This window comes from Ovis canadensis, chromosome 8 (assembly GCF_042477335.2).
Source record: "Ovis canadensis isolate MfBH-ARS-UI-01 breed Bighorn chromosome 8, ARS-UI_OviCan_v2, whole genome shotgun sequence".
NCBI lineage: Eukaryota > Metazoa > Chordata > Mammalia > Artiodactyla > Bovidae > Ovis > Ovis canadensis.
This window is the reverse complement of record NC_091252.1, coordinates 90,820,146-90,841,647: the sequence shown is the minus strand read 5'-3', so window position 1 is coordinate 90,841,647 and position 21,502 is coordinate 90,820,146. Positions and strand designations below refer to the sequence as shown.

The window sequence follows — 21,502 nt, the reverse complement described above, 5'->3', positions numbered from 1 at the left end:
AAGATGCTGAGAAGGCTGCTCTGGGTGGGGTGGGGACCCAAACTCTGCTCCTTGTCTTCATTTACTCGTCACATCCCAGAGGGCCCCCAGCACGAGGCTGGGCACCAGGAAGCTGAGACCGGTGTTCCCCTCTGCTGGGCTCTAGACAAGCCTCTCCCACCCTCACCCGTGGTAGGTCACTCTGTGGCTGTTCACAGCCAAGGTCAAGATCCCAGGGCGCAGGGAGTGAGGGGATTTCGAATGAGGAGAGGGGGAGGGCCTGGACGCACGAAGAATGTGCGAGGGCAGCTGAGAAGGTGGGGACAGAGGCTGTGAATGTCCACAGAGCCCTGGAGAAGCTTGAAGGGGATGCTCTCCGGATTCTGGACAGGAAGATCCACAACCTCTCCGTCTTTCCAGCACCTTCTCCACCCTCCCACATCCCCTCCACAACCTCGGCCTAGGCGAACAGGATCCTGATCCTCAGGGTTACCCTTGTTCTTCCTGGCTCAGGGCAGTGGGGGGGCAGAAATGATTGAACTCTTGCATCTCTCCTGGGGCTGCTGAGCACAGCTGCTCACGTTGCACACTGCACAAGAGCACCTGTGCCAGGGTGAGCAAGGACTGAAATCCAGCTCTGTTTCCTCTCACTGTGCTGTGTATCTTCAAGGCAGTGGGGCTCCCTTCTGTATCTGCACAAAACTCAGGTCATGATAGGAGCAGCCCAGCCCTCTCTGGGGGCAGCCTGGCCTCGGTCCTCATCACCACACTCCCAGTCGGCTCCTACTATCTCCAATGACCTAACACCAACTTCTCTGCCTCCATGAGGACTCTCTGTGCCCCAGAGCTTTCTGCATCTCCCTGCTCCTTCCTTCCACATCTCGACCGGGGCACGGGTCTTCCTTTCCCATCAAAGTCCACTTCCTGTGCTCAACACAGCTGGAGCGGCTAGGACACGTACTAAAGCAGGAAGTAATCCTGTCGATATACTATTTCCTGGAGTGCAAAACTCCTCAAACACGTGTCACAAGGAAACCATGATATGCGGCTAGGTCAGGAGGCAAGTGTAAAAACCATGCACATCAAGGATATTTTCTAGGCTTTTCCACAAGGAGGGCTGGGCCAGACCAGTCTACCTAGAAAGTTTATGAGTAGCTGTTTTAGAAAACTATGGACTAGTCATCTTTGTCTCTATAAACTACGCTGGCTAGAATCATTTATATCGAGCACGTATTCCTTCCTGACTTGAGAAAATAAAAAACAAATCAGGAAAAGTTTGAGGGACCTCCCTGGTGGTCCAGCGGCTAAGACTCCATGCTCCCAATGCAGGGGCCTTGGGTTTGATCCCTGATTGGGGAACTAGATCCCACATGCTGCCTCTAAGAACCAGTGTAGCCAAATAAATAAATATATGAAAAAGAAAGAAAAAGAAGCTTGAGGTCAATCATATGACACAGCAGCTGATATAAGAGGTAGATAGGAGGCGGTCATTCAAGACTCTCCTATTTTCATCATCAACTTAGAACTTGAATGATCAGACCTGATTCCTTCCTAGTGTAGTTAGAAGTATTCATTTTCAAGATAATTTGAAAGTGACAATATAATCTTACAATGCAGAATACATTCAACAGAACAGATGGGATCTGTCAGACCGAGAATCCACTTTCAATCATTTTCCCATTTTGTCCTCTAAATAGTCCTGTTCAGGAGGCACAGTTGTCCCCATCTGACAGGCGGGAGGCGAAGGCCCACAGGAAGATGAGGTTAAACACGAGTGCATGTTAGAGCTGGGATTCACAACCTGCGCAAAATCGACTTTGGAGCCTGCATGGCTGACCACTAGGCTGTACTCCTGGAAAACATCATGGACGGAGGAGCCTGGTGGGCCGCAGTCCATGGGGTTGTTAAGAGTCGGACACAACTAAGCGACTTCACTTTCACTTTCATGCATTGGAGAAGGAAATGGCAACCCACTCCAGTGTTCTTGCCTGGAGAATCCCAGGGACAGAGGAGCCTGGTGGGCTGCTGTCTGTGGGGTCGCACACAGTCGGACACGACTGAAGCAACTTAGCAGCAGCAGCAGCAGCAGCAGCAGGCTGTACTCTCCCCTGGGGGCACAGGGTCCCCTCAAAGCCTTTCCCACAAGGCACTCTCTGGATCCCATGAAATCCTCCCACCTACAGCTCCAACCACAAGAAGGGAGCACTGACTGTGTGCTCACATTTTCTCTCTAACCACAGTCTTACTATAATCGGGTGGTCCTGCTGGTATCTGGTCTAACAGAACCCCACAGAGTTGTCAGACTACTCTATCCTGCCAAACCTATGTGACTAAGGAGCCCTCGTGAAAGTGAAACTACACGAAAGAAAGAAAAGGGAAACCCAAAACACCCTTTTCTTGTAGGCCTTTGCCTATTGTGATTGACCACTTGTTTGGATCCCCCCCAAATTCATAAATTAAAGACCTAACCCCCTGCAGACAGGCTCATCAGTGCCATCTTTCTAGATATCATATAAATGCATTAATATATGAGTGGGGGAAGGAGAGGGTGGGACGAATTGAGAGAGTAGCACTGAAACATATACATTACCATATGCAAAACAGATATTATCATATATACTTTTATATTACATCAATTATATGTTAATATATTAATAGCTGGTGGGAATTTGCTGTATGACGCAGGGAGCTCAAACCCGGTGCTCTGTGACAACCTGGAGGGGTGGGATGGGGTGGGAGGCAGGAGGGAGGTTTTAGAGGGAGGAGACATATGTATACCTATGGTTGAGCCATGCTGATGTATGGCAGAAACCAACATAATACTATAAAGCAATGATCTTCCAACTGGGGCTTCCCTGGTAGCTCAGGCGGTAAAGAATCTGCCTGCAATAAAGAAGACGCAGGTTTGATCCCTGGGTCAGAAAAATCCCCTGGAGAAGGGAATGGCAACCCCCTCCAGTATTCTTGCCTGGAGAATTCCATGGACAGGAGAGCCAGACGGACTACAGTCCATGGGGTTGCAAAGAGCTGGACACGACTGAGTGACTCACACACATCTTCCAATTAAAAATAATTTAAAAAATAAATTCACCTTTATGTCTATTAAAATGATACTGGCATTTAAGCAATCAAACCTAACCCCCATTGTGATGGAGGCCCTTTGGGAGGTGATGGGGTTGTGAGCGTGGGGCCCTTACAAATGAACAAGAAACCCCAGAGAGCTGCCTTCTCCCTTTTCCCACATGAGGGCTCAGCGAGATGACGACCCTGATCAGACATCAAACTTGCCACCACCTTGATCTTGGACTCCCCAGCCTCCTGAACGGTTAGAAATACATTTCTGTTGTTTAGAATCCCCTAGTTGATGGTATTATTTTATCCATAGGAGCCGGACAGACTAAGACACCTACTTCCCCCAATTTGTGGGCTGAATTCCTTTAGGCCTGATTCCTGCTAAAACTCTGAGCCAGACCGAATCTCCCCAGCAGGTTAAAACAACAGGGGTTTTCAGCAGCTCCAACAGCCCTGACTTCTTAAGTGCCTTTGGGACACAACGTCCCTGGTTACAAGAAAGTGGGAACCCCATTGTGTATCACGTTGGCACTGGCTCGGGCTGTACTAAATGGGGAGCAAGCAGAACCTGTGGCTAAAACATTCCCCTCCTCACATGCACACCTGCCCGATGATGCTTAAAACCTGCTGTGAAACCTGGGAGCAGAGCTGGGGGAGAAGCGTGGCCACCTGCGTTCTGTGCCCACTGAGACAGCCTGGGGGCTTTGAACAGCTTCCTTTGTTTCCGTTCCCCTATTAGTAAAATTGGTTCACACTGGAGGGTTACCAAGCTCTTTGCAAATCTGCTGAAAAGCCATGGCCCCCATCAAAGACACATTTCTATCTGCCTATGATGCCGTGTATACTTTCAGACTGCTCCCAGTTAGGGACCCCTGGGGTTCAGATGGCTGTTCAGGCTCCTTTGGGCTCTGACATTCTATCTTCCTCTGATTTTTATCTCGGGGGAATGCACACCACTCATCTCCCCTTCCCTCCACAAAGACCACCTCCCAAGGGCCACCTGGCAAAATAAGACAGACTTTCTCTCCCCACCCCCATCCCGGCCCTAGGGGTCTGCGTGCAGGAACCAGTTCATCTCAATAGGCATTGTGTTTGTGGTTCTTTTCTTTTTTGTGTAAATTAATTTATTTGTTTTAATTGGAGGCTAATTAGTTTACAATATTATATTGGTTTTTGCCATACATTCACATGATCTTTTCTTAGTGAATTTTTGTTTTCTTGAGATGAAGGCAAAACAAAAAAGAAGTGAATAAATATTGAAGGAGTGGAAGAGAGAGTTCTTAGATTAAAAATTACAATCAGGGGTTAGAATCTAACTCGCTGAGGACCAAGGAGCTGACAGGCACGGTGTGGGCACATAATGACAGACCCACCCCCTTACGTCCCACCACGTCGGGGCCGGCTCTAATCAGTGAATGTGCCCACCCAACCCAGGGAGTCCAGCTGGCCTTTCCAAACACATTCACTTCCCAGTTTTTCTCGGATTGATCTGCTGCGCAGATCCTAGTCACAAAACTCTAGGGAGACTCACCCCATCCTGGGAAAACAGACGAACACAATGGCCTTATCTCCGAGTATAACGTTGTATCATTCTTTCCAACAAGCTAGCAACAGATGAACAATTCAATTGGGGGTGGGGGGTTAAAAAACAAAGGCAAGTGTGAGGGCAGCGAGCCTGTCACCCTACCTAATTTCACTTTCATTAAGCCAACCTCACTTAATCATCCACAGGGCGTGTCATTGTCTTTGAAATGGACTAAACGTTATTTTACCCATGGGAGAGATGACGCCAGCTACTATTTCCTGTGCCAAACACATCACACTCGTTGTCACTGATTGTGTAATGTACATGATATTTTCACTACACAGATGAGAAAATCACCAGCATGATTATCTCCACTCTGCAGACAAGGAAGTCAGGGCTGGGTGAGGTTAGGTAACTTACCCCAACTCGCACAACAGACAGGAGTCAGGGCTCGGATTCAGGCTCTGGCTCACCAATCCTTTCCTTCCTTCCCTGTAGCCCAGCAGTTCCCAAACGTGTATGCACAGTAGGAACCCCTGGGGATCTTTCTTAAAACTCCCAGTGCCCAGGGCACACCCTACAAATCAGACCTCGGGAATGGCTCGGGAATGCTCAGCTAATTTTTTTAAGCTCCCCAGGTGATTGTAAAGTGCAGACACGTTTGGGAACCGCCGTGTTAGCACCTGGGGGCACCTTCGGCTGCCAGTACAGGTGCCAAATAAGCTATGTGAAAATCAAGCAATGACTAAGACGGAGCAAACTGAAGACTGAACTGAAGGTAGCTGAGGAGACACAAAATAAGGACACACACAATCTTCTCTGCAGGCAAAGGAAGAGATTCGATGTGAGGAGAAGCTTTCTTAATGCAAGCACAGCTAACTCCTATGGGATGCTGGTGTTTAGTGACTCCATGTGTAAGGGTTGAACAAAAATGCACTAAGTAAAACTCTTCTTTTAAAGGGGGGTTCCTTTTTGCTTTTAGGAGAGTGATTGCTTGGTATTTTCTATTTATGTTAGAGGCTGTATACCAGGCTCTGTGGCTTGCAGCACTGGTAAGGTGAGCCCTCTGCTGGCCATTTGCAACAGCAAAGACAGTAGGGTTATAGCCAGTAGGGCATTTGTGTGAAGGAGACCTGAGTTCCATCCCTGAGTCAGTAAGATCCCCTGGAGGAGGGCATGGCAACCCACTCCAGTATTCTTGGATGGAGAATCCCCAAGGACAGAGAGGCCTGGCAGGCTATAGTCTGTGGGGTCACAAAGAGTTGGACATGACTGAGCAGCTAAGCACAGCACACTTAAGAAATACATTCAAATTCCTTAAAAACAGGAAGTTCATTGGAAAAGCATCAATACCCCTACTATGCTAGGAAATGAGAGCTTATTGTGATATCATCTTGCAGAACCTCAGTTTGAAAATTTTGATGGCCCAGTTAAGCATCCTGAGGAATTTTAGTCGGACTGCAAATAGAGAAGGGGTGGGCAGAGAGCGCCTGGTGGGCTATAGTCCCTGGGGTCGCATAGAGTCGGAAATGACTGAGTGACTAACACTTTCACTTTTCCGCCTCGGATAAGGACGTGAGCTAATGATGGATGGCATCCACAATTCACTGATTTTCTATTGGTTTTGTTTTCCTCTTTTGTATTTAATAATAACATCTTCGTAAGCATGCTCTCACTAGACAGAACTTTGAGTCAACTTACTTCCATGTGTCTGTTGACTGTGACAAGGACCCGGGAAAGCCAGGCGTGTTGTTTGTGTACCGCTCAGATGGCCCAGGGAAATCAAACCCCCTCCAGGGAAGATGTGGGTGAAGAATAACTCCACGTATTCCTAACCCTCTCATTATAGTCTGTCCTCCTTTAATTAAATATACATATTTTGGAAATAAGAGAGATCTCTCAAGAAACTCTGAATTTGCATGTAGAAATAGCTTCTTGTGTTCTATTTATAGTTTCTCAAGGTCATTTTGTATAGTCAGTTCTGTCACTTTGTAAAGCCAAAGTCACTGAGAGTCGTTTTTCACTCCGTCTACTGACAGCTGAAACTTGCCACTTCATGGGTCAGATTTAATGACCGCATCCGTGGATGGTGGCACTTTTCTTTGCTAAAGTTTAGGGATTTTGAAAAACAATGATCGTGTTTAGGATCTGTTGTGAGGAGTCTCCGGCTGGAGAACCTATTTGTGAAATCTCAATCTCAAACCAAAACCTCAAACTTTGCTGCCAGGCCACAGAAATCAGGTAAGCCCTTAGAAACACTATATTTCTGACTAGGCATGGCTCACTGTTATATGCAAATATAAACCCCAAATTCTCAAAGCCAAATAAACAATAAGCTTATCACTGGCTAGAAAACAGCAAAAGATAAATTGTAAGAACTGTTTTCTTTCTTCTTCAGTGCAAAGTTGAGCTGACAAAAAAAAAAGTGATCATTTTTAGGGAAACTCTTGGCTAAAACCCACCCACATGGGCCTCTTTTTCATTCAGCTTCTGTTTAATAGACAATGCACAGCTGCCTGCCTGGCTAACTGGCAGATCTGAGTGATGGACAGAAGCGTCATTTTCATTCATCTCTTCACCTCTGATCACTAACCGGTTCTGTGAGCACTGAAAAAATACACATTGGATCACAAAGGAGTATTTGTATTTGGAGACAAGTGTATAACATTCTGGGCTTCCCAGGTGGCTCAGTGGTAACGAATCTATCTGCCTGCCAACACAGGAGATGCAGGTTCGATCTCTGGGTCAGGAAGATCCCCTGGAGAAGGGAATAGCAACCCGCTCCAGTATTCTTGCCTGGGAAATCCCTGGGACAAAAGAACGTGGTGGGCTACCGTTCATGGGTTGCAAAAGAGTTGAGCATGACTGAGCAACTAAGCACGCACACACATATAACATTCTAGTAAAAAGCCAACTTAGTTGGAGTCAGACAGCGTACAGGAGGTAGGGCTTCAGCTGCAGTCTGGCCGAAGCACACAAGTGAGGGCCTCCATCTCTGGAGCTGCTGGTCACTTTCCGGGGAGACATTTCCCCACCAGCTCTCGTGGCAGGACATTAGCTTGTCTCCTCATTGCCCAGGGCCTCCTGAACTTGCCCGGCCAGGCCTCCTCTTGGCAAGTTTAGCTTCTCTGTGGTCTACGTGAATCTAGTTCTCTCTGCACTGGCCTCCAGGCCCATGAAGTGTGCACACATGCTTACGCCTACACAGGCACCGCGAAACTTGGTAACATAGACATATTCTGGTAAAATGACTTCCTCTTCCTTCTTAGCCTGTTTCTTTTTCCTGTCTGTGATGGAAGGACAGGAATGATGTGGTGGGAAGGAGGGAGGTGCCCACCACGGACTGTCTTGTTTGCTGTGGTTTTTCATTTGCTTGATGTTTTGTGGGGGAATTTAAATATTAATGCAACTCTTTAGGAAGGATCCTTTAAGATGATATAAAATAAGAATTCGGCTCAGTCTTCACACAATTTTTAAAAAATCTTTGGAATGGCAATTGCTTCTACTCAGTAATAATCTTCCCACCCATGATTATCCAAGCAAAATTCTAAAAGGCGTATCAGTTTCTTTCCCAGCCACACAAGCTGTTAGACTCAGCCACATTTACTTCTAGATTGTGGATCGTACAGTGGATTTAAAAATTTGTATTCATATTATCTTTTTAGAAAATATACTATTATACTTAGGCCTGTATGTGAAGAGTTTAGATAATTAAATGGATATATATTTTCTAGTTTACAAGTTTCTTTCCTAAACTGTTTATATTTGATTTGTATCTGTTTGGATTAAAAAATACATAATTTGTTTTTGCAGTAACACCGGAATGTGAAAATGAACTTCATTTTCTTTTCTTTGAGTGCCCTGTGCAGTTTGGAGGGTCTAGTTCTCTAACCAGGGATTGAACCTGAGCCCTTGAAGTGAAAGCTCAGAGTCCTAATCACTGGACCTTTAGGGAAGTCCCTCATTTTACTTCCTGATAGCCCACGGGTAGACTCATTTGCTATAGTATTTTTAAAAATGTTTGAAAGAGATGTATACCTCAGAAGAAATAAAGGAAGTAAACATAACATTTCTAGACACTAGAAGGTGCAGTGAGAATCTATGAAACAATAAATATGCCCAGGACTGCACCAGGGTCCTCTCCTGGTCATAGAGAAGCAGTCCCCCGAGAGAAACTCCAGCCGTGAAAATGATGTGATTTGATGCCATCCACAATAGGGTGGAATATTCCCCAATTTTAACAAATAGATGCAGAAATAGCAGATTTAGGAAAAATCACTGAAAATGACCAGAAAGAGGCTTTCTTCTAAAGCATCAAACTCAACTGCTTTCTTAACTACTTGTGTTCTTCAATCATTTAAAACACAGATTGGTTTGAAAATAAATAATCATCTATGTGTAATTCCTATGCAGGGAACCATTCTGAAACAGACGCTTAGGTTTTTTTCCCCCCTTTCTGAAGAATTTATTAACCACAAAGACATTGCTTAAGACCACCCGTCTCATTTGAATGAGATCTCAGTATTAGAATTCATATGACAAGCCACCATCTACTGATAAAACAACCCACATCAAGGATTCTTTCTAACTGTAAATACAGAATAGCTTCAGTTTGTCAAAGTCACCTAATAGTGTCTTTAAAATCAGCTCAAAATGTCTTCGGTCCCTAGAGAATAGTGACTTTTGAAAGCTTCCCTTTGCCGCTGACTGAAGGTAGGGATGCAGTGTGGACTGGTAAATATTCACGCTGATTCACAAAGAGAGATGCAGGTCCAGATGCTCAGAAGAGAGAGAGGGTAGTAGAGGCTTCGGAAAAGGAATTCATCTATGGAACAAAAGCATCAACCTCTGACCTTATTACGGTGCCTTGGGACTTTAGAAAAGATGACTCGTCTAACAGCTGGGTCCTGGATGGACGCCTGATCACAGAAATCACCTCCAGCTAAATGTGAACACTGTACAAAACTCAGTCTAAAGGAATGATCCTATTTTTAAGTTGGTTCACTATTCCACTCTTTCTCCTGCCACCCACCCACTGAAAAGAACCCAGAATCTCCTGTTAGGTTTCCCTTCCCCTAATTGAAGAGTTCCAACATCATTCGCTCAATTATGCACTAGAATGTCCACGTTTATCTCCCAATCCATGCTGTTCCTTTTTGGGGGAATGATAGTAGGCGGGAGATAGATGAATGGCGTATCTGCCAATTGCAAGTTTAGTTACAAAAGAAAAAAAGGAAAGGGATCTTTTCTTCTTATTTCCATATCAAATGCCGTAAAAGTGCCAAGCAAGGTCTAAGTCTTCTACACAGGCTCACGTGTTTGGGTTTCATTGGAGTTTCTTAATTTCTTACTATAATATTATGGAATACATAAAAATATACTCTAGCACACAACACATGGGGTAGAGCCAAACCAAAAAGATGTGACTGAAAAGCCCATAGCTGGATTGCCCACAGCCTTCTCCAGTTATCTACGTATTTAACAGAAAATATCAAAATATATTATAATGCATTTAATAGAAAATGTGGTATAATCAGAAACTGCAGAAAGCTAAGAGTCCTCAAGAATTATTTTTACTCTGTATTGTAGAAAGCATAATAATCTGAAAGCCCTTAGCATTCAAAAATATCCCAGCCTTTCAACAAAGAGAGAGTGATTGTTAACATACAGAAAACAACAGTGATTTGATGAAGACTGAAAGGCCTTAACTATGTGTATATCTATGTCAAGGTATACGGCCACACAAAGCGCTTGGACGATAGGCAGAGACGAACCATGAAAGATGCGCTAAGCTACAAAGCAAAATAAACGACTACCAACCAAAATCCGTTTCAATTTTTATTATGAATGTCCAAAGTGACAGCATACTGTGAAAGTGTTAGGTTCTCATTGATTAAATGTCAAGAGACCACAGATACAGCATTCCAAGCACTTTAATTTGTGACAGAGCCAAAACAAATAAAAGAATGATAAAAATATTCTTTTAAGTGTAAAGAGTGTTCATATTTCAAGTTTGTGGGTTTTTTTCAACCCCCCACCCCTTGCAGGTATTGTGAACTCTGATAATTTCCAAAACCCAGAACCTGATCTGAATATTTGCAACAAACTTTTATAATCTCTGCCTGAATAAGAAGTGATTAAAAAACGTACTTATAAAGTATGTTTACGATACAATGGGATGATGCCCTTCCTTCCTCTCTCCCTAGGCTTCTCCCCTACCAACAGGTACCTGCTGTTCGTAAGATCAGGACACAAAAGTTGGGCTGAGATACCCGGAAGACTACATTGAACCTGGATTTTCTCAAAGCTGCATCTCTTTTCCTTTTTAATAAAAACTGAAGACGTTCAACGTTTGCGTGTCCAAGGAGATGACTAATAACGATGGATGAAAGCCACCAGTCAAGAACCACAGTTTTTGCACGTTGTGTTTAAGCAAAAAAGCCTTAGTTTACTACAGCTATGGTTCCAGTAATCTGTAGTTCCAACACAACATGACATTTTCTCCCTGAACAGTTTCCTTGCAATCTGTCCTTCTCATCACTGGTTCAGGATGATGCTACAGCTGGAGTTTGTTGCCATTTATATTCCGAAAAACAAAAAAAATTCTGGTCCTGTGGAAGTGCATATTTCTTACAGATGCAATACTGTTCATCTGAGTGGATCCTCAAAAAGAACAATTATGGACTAGAAACTCATAGAGTTTGTGTTTAAAATTTATAAAATTAAACCTGCTCCAACAGGTAATACAGGGAGGCATGCTTGCAACCTCTGGATTCAATCAGAAACAATGTCTGAGAGCACAGAGCCTTCAATAGGTAACGGTGGGTTCCTTTTAACGCTTCCTTAAACAAGATCCGATGTGGTGCACATTGGAACTTTGAAGCACGTCTCATTTATGTCTACAAGGCCTGGGACACTGGAAGCTGCCAGGACTTCATTCATCATCTTGCCTGTTGACAAAAGGAACAATAACTGGTCATCACTGGTCAATGGAATAACTTTTTCTATTTTTTTTCCAAGATAATTCCTAAAGAAGAGATGGAGTGAATAAAACAGCAAATGTTTCAATGTTTGATGAATTTCTGTGCTCTAAAATGCCACGTCTTTCTCCAGTGGAGCAAGAAGAACCAGGGTGTTCAGCTCTCTCCACGTGGGGGAATGGTTTAGGAGAGACCCCTGTCTCGGAGGTCAGTATGCCCAAGCTCCAGACGTGATTCTGCCAGTAACTAACAATGTCACCTGAACTTGCCGGGCCTTAGTTTCATCACACGTAGACTAAGAGGACTTCAGTGGATGAAGTCTAAGAAGAAAGCCACCACCTAACTTTTAGTGGGTCCATGTAGTCTTGCCCTCACAGGTCCTTAAACAGCAGAACCAGGTAGAACCATTTCAGTCTTTGGGCAATGGGTAGGCTTCAAAATATCTATGCCTGGGGTACCTACCATCTTGGTTTAGATTGCTGATGAGAACCCAATGAACTACCAGGGAATTTTTCAACATATATGTTAACATCTGCAGTCAATTAAAATCTTCCTAAATGGTGATGTGAGGGATGTAAAATTCTGGAAATATACATTTCCACATCTTTTAGTGTCTTAAAATCTAAGAAGTATCTTTGTGTGTGTGTGTGTGTGTGTACCTATTGGTTTTCTTAAATTAAGAAACAGCTATGTAAAAGCTGAAAAACACATTAATAAATATAACAACATGGATGCATTCTGTAAGAGCACAGTTGTTATTGTTGCAGTTGCTCAGTCTTGTCTGACTCTCGGTGGCCCCATGGACTGTAACCTGCCAGGCTCCTCTGTCCATGGGATTTCCCAGCAAGAATACTGGAGAGGGACTCCCCTGGTGGCCCAGTGGTGGGGAATCCTTGCAATGTGGGGAATGCAGTTTCAATCCCTGTTCTAGGAAGGTTCCACATGCTGCAGGGCAATTAAGCCTAAGTGCCATCTCTAAGACTTGAAGCAGCTAAATAAATAAATATTAAAAAGAAAAAAAAGAATACAATACTGGACTGGGATCTTTCCAACCCAGGGATTTTCTCCTGTGTCTCCTACATTGGCAGGCAGGTTCTTTACACTGAGCCACCGGGGAAGCTCAGAAGCATAGTACCTAACCTAAAATCCAACTAATTGGACTCGTTAAGTAAATATGCCAAATAAGTTTGCAAAGATATCCACACTAGTGAGCAGACATGGGACCCCAACACAGAAAGTCTGACCCTAAAACTGATGCGTTTAACCACCATGCAAATCACCTTACCACTCCTTGTTAAAACAACAGTGAATTGGGGCTGGAAAGTTTACTGTGTGGAAAGTTTCATAGCTGTCCTAGGTTCAACCAGAAATTAGGTTCAATATTTGGAAATTTAGGACTATTAGTAACAAAATGAAAAGCTTCAGTAATTGAAAAACTGTATTTAGCGATTTTGACTTGATCTTTGTGTCTCTGTGGCTGATAAAACTTAGATGATGCTGAAACAACTGTTTATATCATTTTATACTATTATAGTATGTCATTATTACATTATACATACATACGTATATAAATATATTACAGTATCATGGCATTATATGCATGACAAAAAATAGCTCAATAATTTTTTTTTCATCTTTCTACTGTGGCTTTGGCATAAAGGGAGATACAACTTTGTGAAATGTGTGAATGATTCACACAAAACTGGCATCGAGATATCATCTATTGGATTATTCCAAGTATTTTGCTAATGAGTTTATCCTTCAAACATTGACTTAAAAGCTACTCAAGAAAGAAAAATGACAATGAAAATAAGCTACAAGTTCTAAAGGGACAGCGCCATGTTCTTAAATCTGGGTAAGATTTGCCAGATTGTAACACATAGGGTTGTTGTCCGGAGCAAATCAGCATTTGGAGAATAAAAGGCACAGAGGCCCACAATGGGGAGCAAAAGGGAAAAAGACACAAAATTCCTCACATCGTCCAGTGTGGACCCATGAGAATGACCTACTAACACACACACATACATCTACACAGACTAAATTTCTGGGTTTCTTTGTTGCCAAGTAAGATAAATAAATATTTCTGTCTTAACAAACGAACTTGAAGTAAACAAACAGTGAGTGAAATTTATTATAGTGTTCTGGCAAGTATTTTCACGATGGTGGATTTCTGGGATATGTTAGCATAGATCCTAAGAGTCTGATAGAATCACTGCAAGAGCCTGTAACCTGATCCATCCGCTGGTGAAGGTGGAGATGAAAAGGGAAACATCAACGAAGAGTACAGAGACCAGACGATGGCCACGGAGCTCACGTCTGGAGAGCGCTGTAGCTTTCAAAGCCGCTCCACATGGTGGGGAGCCCTGCGGACACAAGAGGTGGCTACGGTTTGAGGTCCAGGGACCTGCTTGGCTTAACATGGGTATGTGAGTCACCAAGTCACTGGGTAGAAGGAGGACCAGCCCTTTCTCCTCCCCGTGCCGCCTCTGGCTGGTAACGCTGATATCGATGGATGCACTACTTACTATCATTCATCTCTTCTGCTCCTACAATTACGCCTCATAGACTGTCTCATAAACAACACCCTACAAACTAGATCTAAGCGCCTCCACAAAGCAGCTGGTTGGGAGAAGTGCATTGCCTAGTGTTTACAAAGCAGCCAGCAAACAGCAGAGCCAGAACTCAGAGCCTTGGCATCTGTGTTCCCCAGTTCCCGCTCATTTCCCGGCCACACCGCTGCAGTGCCCGCTGGACCACTGGGCAGAAGTGTCTACGCATGTGATGCAGCCCCATCTTTACGTGTTGAATCCAAAACGAGCTCCTGCATCTAAAACCTAGTCACATCGACAGACAACGGCCACTCCAGAGACCAACCACCAAGAGACACTGTGGGCAGGAGGGCTTACTCCAAACTCCTTAAATAGAGAGTTTCTGTGAAGTGCATTCTTGCTCGTTCGGGGATCACTCTTTACAGTTATCAGTGGGCTGCATGATCGCCCTTAACACTTGGCTATAACTTCATAGAGTAGGAGGCTAAGCACCATAGTTTTCAATGAGAATATGGTGCAAAGATTTTTTATTTTTTAGTAAACTGAGAGACAGCAGTACCTGGAGGTGTAAGTTATACCTGGAAAGTCACTGTAAAAGTCCTAGTGGTGTTAGCCACTCAGTCGTGTCCAACTCTTTGTGACTCCACGGACTGTAGCCCATCAGGGTCCTCTGTCCATGGGATTCTCCAGGCAAGAGTACTGGAGTGGGTTGCCATTTCCTCCTCCAGGGGATCTTCCCAATCCAGGGATCGAACCAGGGTCTCCTTCACTGCAGGCAGATTCTTTACCATCTGAGCTTCTGTAGCTCAAGCTGGCATAAATGACGTATTTGCTGCAACTGTCCTTAATTTTGAAATGCAGTCTTTTATAAACCGGGCACAATGAAGATGAGCTGACTGGGAGGCCACCCTCACCCAGCAGGAACTCACTGGGGGTCCATGGGTTCCAGGTCACTCACAGAGGCAAATGAGGTCTTGCCTATGTGAGTCCAGGTCTCAATCTGTGCAAACAGCTTGGCAAACTCATTAATGCCATGATGCATACTAGTAAATGAGGTTCAAGGAGGTAAAATAACCTCGCAAAGATGACACAGCTACATAGTGGCTGAGACTGACTTTCAAGTTACGTGGGCGCTGCCCCCAATTACCTGCCTTTCCACTCATACCTCAGGCTGCATCCCCCACATACCTGAGCTCCACACAGTGAATGGCCACCCGGTACCAGGGCCCGTGGGTCATGAGGCTGCCAAGGGACCAGCCCTGCAGGGAGGCCCAGGGCTCCCAAAGCAGCCACGCCCTTTCTTACTCATGGAACCCCGGCTCTGGAACTAGGGGCCAAGCTTCCATGAATGCAGGGCCGCAGAATGATGGTCGGGTGGGGGGAAGGACAAGCAGGAATGACCACAGGTGGGCCAATGGCACAGAGAAACAGGAATTAGGTCAACTTTAGTGTCGAGGCTTCTGTTCTATTTCCCATTTTTCCCTCCTTAAGTAAATGTGATCTGTGCTGCTAGTGGTGAAGAACCCACCTGCCAATGAGGGAGACTTTAAGAGATGCCAGTTGGATCCCCGGGTCGGGAAGATCCCCTGGAGAAGGAAATGGCAACCCAATCCAGTGTTCTTGCCTAGAGAATCTCATGGACAGAGGAGCCTGGCGGGCTGCAGCCTATAGGATTACAAGAATTGGACACGACTGAAGTGACTTAGCACACAGGATTCCAAATGACCTATTAACAGCAACAAGTCACTTCTCCATAAACTATAGTTGAGAAACAGCATCTATAACAGAGGCTCTGAGACCTTCATTTCTTCCCCCAGTAAAGCTCTCATCAGAGCAGCTCAGTGATCAGCCAAGCTGGCGCACTGGAATCCACCGTCCTGTCTGCTGTTCTCCCCAAGAGGAGGAGGCACGTGATTGTGAAACCAGGGGACAGAAAACCTACCCAGGAAGTGCTGTCCTGGCACTGATGCTCATGGCTTAACCACCAGTGGGCTAAATAAGGAGGCGATGGAGCAATACCAAGAAAACCAGGCCCTTTGAAAAGACTCTCAGATCCAGGCCTCAGCTAGCCTGCCCTGCCACGCCGAAGGGAAGGTGCCAGAGTTATTCAGGGATGCCAGGCCCCCATCTGCCTCGTCCAGCTGATCCACTTGGTCAGCCCATATGGGAGCAGGATGGCTGGCACAGATCTAAAAGGAGCAGTGTGTGCAGACATGTTCTAACATAATTTGCTAAATGTTTTATTGTTCTGTAGTTAAAAACCTACTAAAAATGTGTGGAGCTGCACATGTTCTACTCGGTTAGAACAGTATGAAGTCGGGGCTTCCCAAGAACCAAGCATAAGAATAATTAAAATAAAAGATAAATAAAACGACTTCCTATTAGAGAAGTTCATTCCTACGGCGGGGGATATGCAGGGCTCCTCTCTTAAACTGAGATCACGTTTTGCTTCATGTGTCATGCCCACACATGTTCCATGCATACAAATTTTTTGGATTCCCCAAAGAAGCTTCTTAATTCCAATGTGATGGAAAGAAGGATCATATATTAGCGCTAAAACAGACCCTGGGAAAGGCAGGGCACAACATTCTTGAACATTAGAAATCTGAAGTGCAGGGGTTTCACACTGGCCCATGGGCACACAAAGGCTGGGAATCCAGACAATGCTCAGATTTCCTGTCCTTCCATACCCTGTGTACCCCACAATGTCTGTCATTCATTTAAATCAAGTCTCTCAGATTCTAAATCCTGAAAAACTGGGCCACTTGGCATGGATGACTCAAATATAACACAGACTTTTGAATGATCCAAATATAACAGAGACTTCTGCACCATTACAGATGGACTGAGCTGTTGTAAACAGTGCTGAGATCCAACTTCCTGGGAGCTGGCGGGTGGGAGGCACAGGGTCCCCAGGCCCAGGGTCTGGCAGAACCCTCCAGGGAGCTCATTTATGGCAAGGCGGCTCAGAATTCTGGTGTAAAGTGTGCCCTTTGGAACCTGACACTTGGCCTGGAAGCTCTGAAGCTGCTCTCCACTGAATATGCAATCCTTGGGCAAGTTCCTTAGCTACTGAGAGTTTCAACTGTAAAATGGAGATGCCTGCCCACCAGCCAGGCTAACCGTGGGGAGGGCATGTGGGACTGCATTGGAAATGTCCATCGCAGAGGAGGCAGGAAGGGCAGGGAGTCTCCCTTCTGCCAGCCACGTTCTCAGGGAACCGCGGGGACACAAGTAGAGAGCAGAGATGTTCGCCGATGCTCAGGCGCTGGGAACCAGGCTGCCGTCTGCCATCCCCTCTGTGTGGCATGCTCTTCACTCTTCTCCACCTGATGGTGCTTAGGCAGCCATCGCAAACACTCTACCTGACGGCTGCCTCCCTGGAAGGTTCTCCATCGGCCGAGGCCCTCAGGTCCACAACCCTGGCAGAGCCTTGGTCTAATCATCGTCTTCTCCCTCCTTGTCTGCACTATGAGCACCTCTGTGATTGAATGAAAAAGTGAATGAAAGAGGCCTGCTCCCTTTCGCCTTGCTCGTGGAGGCAGCAGTGGTTCTAGCACATGCTCTGCGCTACTCTGGCCATGACAAAGTCAGGACCTTTCCCTTCTCCACCTGCTCCCATCAGCCAAACTGTTAATTAGCCTCCTTTTTCCTCCACCTCCCAATGTTCTCCCCACCACACCTTTCTCTCTCCGTGGGCCACTCCTACCCAGAGAATCACCACAAGCCAACAAGGAATCGGCACGTATACTACTTCACTTAGCTGTCCGGCAAAAACGAATACAACACTGTAAAGCTACTATACTCCAGTAAAAATTAATTAAAAGCAACAAGGAATCAAGACTTCTATACATTTCAAGTCAAAGCTGATGCCCTTGCTGAGCTACAAGAAAAAGAAAAACAAATTCTGTTAACAACTCACATGTGACAAGTCTGTGCTTTGACCCCCTGAGCTTTGGGACAGCGGGTAGGAAAGACAACAAGCAGAGGAAGGAGAAAGAGGAAAAGAGAGGTCCATCAAAGGTACTCATGCACTGCAGGGTGTGTGGGCTCCGGGTGAGCGGGGCCAAGGCCTATCTTTGCTGCTGTTAAATCTCGACTCCTCGGCTCGGGGCTTCTCAATGGACGTTCAACACTGAATGAAGGGCTGCATGAACATAAGGGAAAGAAGTCCACACAGTCATCCTGGAAGCATAATGTCTACCAGCTAAACCTTTAATCATTCTAGACAACTTATATAAAACCATCCTATGACATTCATTCCGTTGCCAGTGGAATCAGCTCAACTGCTTGGAAGCCCGTAGGCTGGGGGCTGATGCTAAATGCTTATGAATTTTACACAACAGCTTGCTCAACACATCGCTCCTGCTGGCTTAAAGGTTAAAAGGTTTTGACATTTTTTCCCCCAAGAAGAGATACTGTGAGATTAATGAGCGGCAGGTCACATGATGCAACCGCCCTCATTGTTAACTTTTTCATCGTCAAACTAGTAGGATGTATTCTTCCCTTCCCCCAGTCCAGAGCAAAAACTATTGACATGTATATATCTAATAGTAAAATTGAACCCATCAGATAAAAAATTTTACTAATTGAAAAAGTTAATTTTAAAAGACTTTCAACATTTTTTAACCAATATGCCAGCTTTATGTATAACGTATGCTCCAGAAAGATGGGACCTTAATTACATCTTATTTTTAGAGTACCGGAAGAAGCTGCTGTTCAAAGAAATCCTCCTGTTCATCTTTTATAGGGCAAAGGAACTTTTGAAAAGTGAACAATCATCCATTGTAGAAATTTTCAAGTTTCACATATCCAGTTTGCTTGAGGTAAATTCAATCTGGTGCCCTCAGCTGTCTGACAATTGGACAGACTAGATGGCCACCCAGTTGAGCAGATGCTTTTCTTCTTTGTTTTAATTTGCAAACTGGATTAGTGGAAGCGAATTGACGTGACTTAGTCAACGACATGATGAGCCCCTCACTTTCCTTGGATGCCAGAACATACGAACCCAGGAAAGGTGGCCATGGAGATTTCAGGACAGGAACACCCAACTCCCAGCCCCAAGGCTGAAGGAGAGAGGCAGCTGAAAAAAGCACGCCCGGGACCCCACCTGGCCTCCTACACAGGCTGACCCTCTGAGTGGGCTCAGCTGCCCTCCTTGAGGTCTTTACTTTGCATGCATGCATATGCTTTATCTGGAGAAGGCAATGGCTACCCACTCCAGCACTCTTGCCTGGAAAATCCCACGGACGGAGGAGCCTGATAGGCTGCAGTCCATGGGGTTGCACAGAGTCAGACATGACTGAGTGACTTCACTTCACTTTCTATATGCTTTATCTCCTTACCCAGAATCAACATTTAAAATCAGGAACTGGCTGTTTCAAAGCATCACCAGGAAAAGTGAAATAAAATTAAAGAAAGAAGAAAAGATTTTACTCCTCATGTGCATTTGGAGGGGCATAACTAGAAACTCGCCTGCAGGAGGGCATGGCAACCCACTCCAGTATTCTTGCCTGGAGAATCCGATGGATGGAAGAACCTGGTGGGCTGTAGTCCACAGGGTTGCAATGAGTCAGACATGACTGAAGCGACTTAGCATGCACGCACGCAACTAGAAACTGGGGCTTCCCTGGTGGCTCAGCAGTGAAGAATTCACCTGCCAATGCAGGAGATAAGGGGTTTGATCCCTGGGTTGGGAAATCCTCCTGGAGAAGGAAATAGCTACCCACTCCAGTATTCTTGCCTGGAGAATCCCATGGACAGAGGTGCTTGGTGGGCTACAGTCCTTGGGGTCACAAGGAGTCGGACACAACTAAACAACAACTAGAAACTGCTTTCATGCCTATTTTGATAGGTTATCTCAGTTACATCCGTCTGTTTTCATTTCAATCTCTCTCACGAGCTCTTAAAATGATTAAGACAGGAAGTGGGGCTCCACAGCCAGCTCCACAGAGGAGGCAGGAAAGGCAACCAAGTGGGTCACATTACACTTCAACCCCCAGAGCAGAGAGGACCCACTGAGACCCCCACCAGCTAGTCCACACCCAATCCACACCATCCTGGGCCTGGGGTCCCCTCAGTGTCTCAAGTCATGATTCTGAGGCTAGGGAGAAACACGACACTTGAACTGCATGTCGGTTTTTTTGGTTTGTTTGTAACAGAATAGCAGTTTTCAGGAAGGCACAGTGTCTTATTTTAACAAGCTCACAGAGATTTTCAAACATGACCCAAGATAATGAGCCACTAATAAACATTCTTTGTCTACAAACACAGCATGGTCTCAGGAGCGTTTGTGTTGGCCTGGGCAGATCTGAAAGCACACGAGAAGGGACGTGATTGTTTTTGAAAGCTGCACGGCTTTCCATAATCATACTCAGGAGTCCAAGATCTGGGATAAGGACATCCCTTGGCCTGCAGTGCTTGAGAGCTGACGTGTACCCCACCAGAGACCCCTCGTGTGCTCATCAGGGGGTGTGACATGGACACTCTCAGGACACGTCTCACAATATGGGACCCATGGCATCTACACTCCATCCAGTTGTCCAGAGTCCTGGGCCTTTTCACAGAAGACCTCAGACATTGGTGATGGCCCATTTCGGCAAAGCCCCCAAATTACAAGTCTCATGATCGTATATAATTTACCCCTAAGGCAGGTATACAGTGACAAGTAGATAAACGCTGAACGGGGAAACAGTGACTGCAGTCCCCAGAGCCTACTCACCACCTGAGGCACATGGCCACCCACCTGCCTTGCGGTCAAGGCTGCTCACACCTGTGTCTTAGCAAAACAACAGATTATAACAGGCTATAAGTCTGCCTGGAACAGTCAAAACCAGACACGTTTAGCCTGTAACTCATCTCCATGAGAGTCCGTCGAGTGAGATGGACTAGTGGGAACCAGTACCAGTAGAAAACTGAAGAGAACTCAGATTTTCCCCATCCCCGAGGGGGACCCTGCAGACCTCTGCCCCATGGACAGAGTCTGCAAAGACACAGACCTAACGTATACAGCTTTTGTGTGGAAAGCCTTGTGCTGAAATGATTTTAAGCACTACCAATGAGTCAAGCTAAATGAGGGGTGCTCCAGATACCACCTCTTCTGGATCCACATGAGAACTCCCTGGAAAGAAACTCCCTACAGTGAACCCCACTTCCTATCAACTCAGGGGCCATCTTCCTGATTGATGTCTAAGGCCCTTCGAGATTTCTTAAGATCTTTGAAGAGCCAGATTCTTGTCAACATCAAGTATCACATTTTGGGAAACTGAAATGTTGCCCTGGGAACGGATCCCTCCCTGCAATTATAATGGGTGTTGAAGGAAAGCTTGATCTGCACTACAAATAATAATTCAAGATGAAATAACCTCTTCCATCCAGTGTTAGTCATAATACAAATA

The 21,502-nt window shown here is 45.4% G+C and overlaps 1 protein-coding gene across 3 annotated transcripts in view; it reads right to left on the bottom strand.

Annotated features, from left to right (window-relative positions):
• Window positions 1-21,502, bottom strand: part of SCAF8 (SR-related CTD associated factor 8) — a 220,816-nt gene that overhangs the window by 56,160 nt on the left and 143,154 nt on the right. Inside the window, exon 22 of one of the 3 annotated variants that reach the window (XM_069598774.1) lies at window positions 10,402-11,526. The exons of the other annotated variants lie outside the window; for them this stretch is intronic. The gene's annotated coding sequence lies outside the window, so the exon portion shown is untranslated. Of the gene's footprint in view, window positions 1-10,401; window positions 11,527-21,502 lie in introns of those variants that run through there. 3 annotated transcript variants of the gene reach the window in all.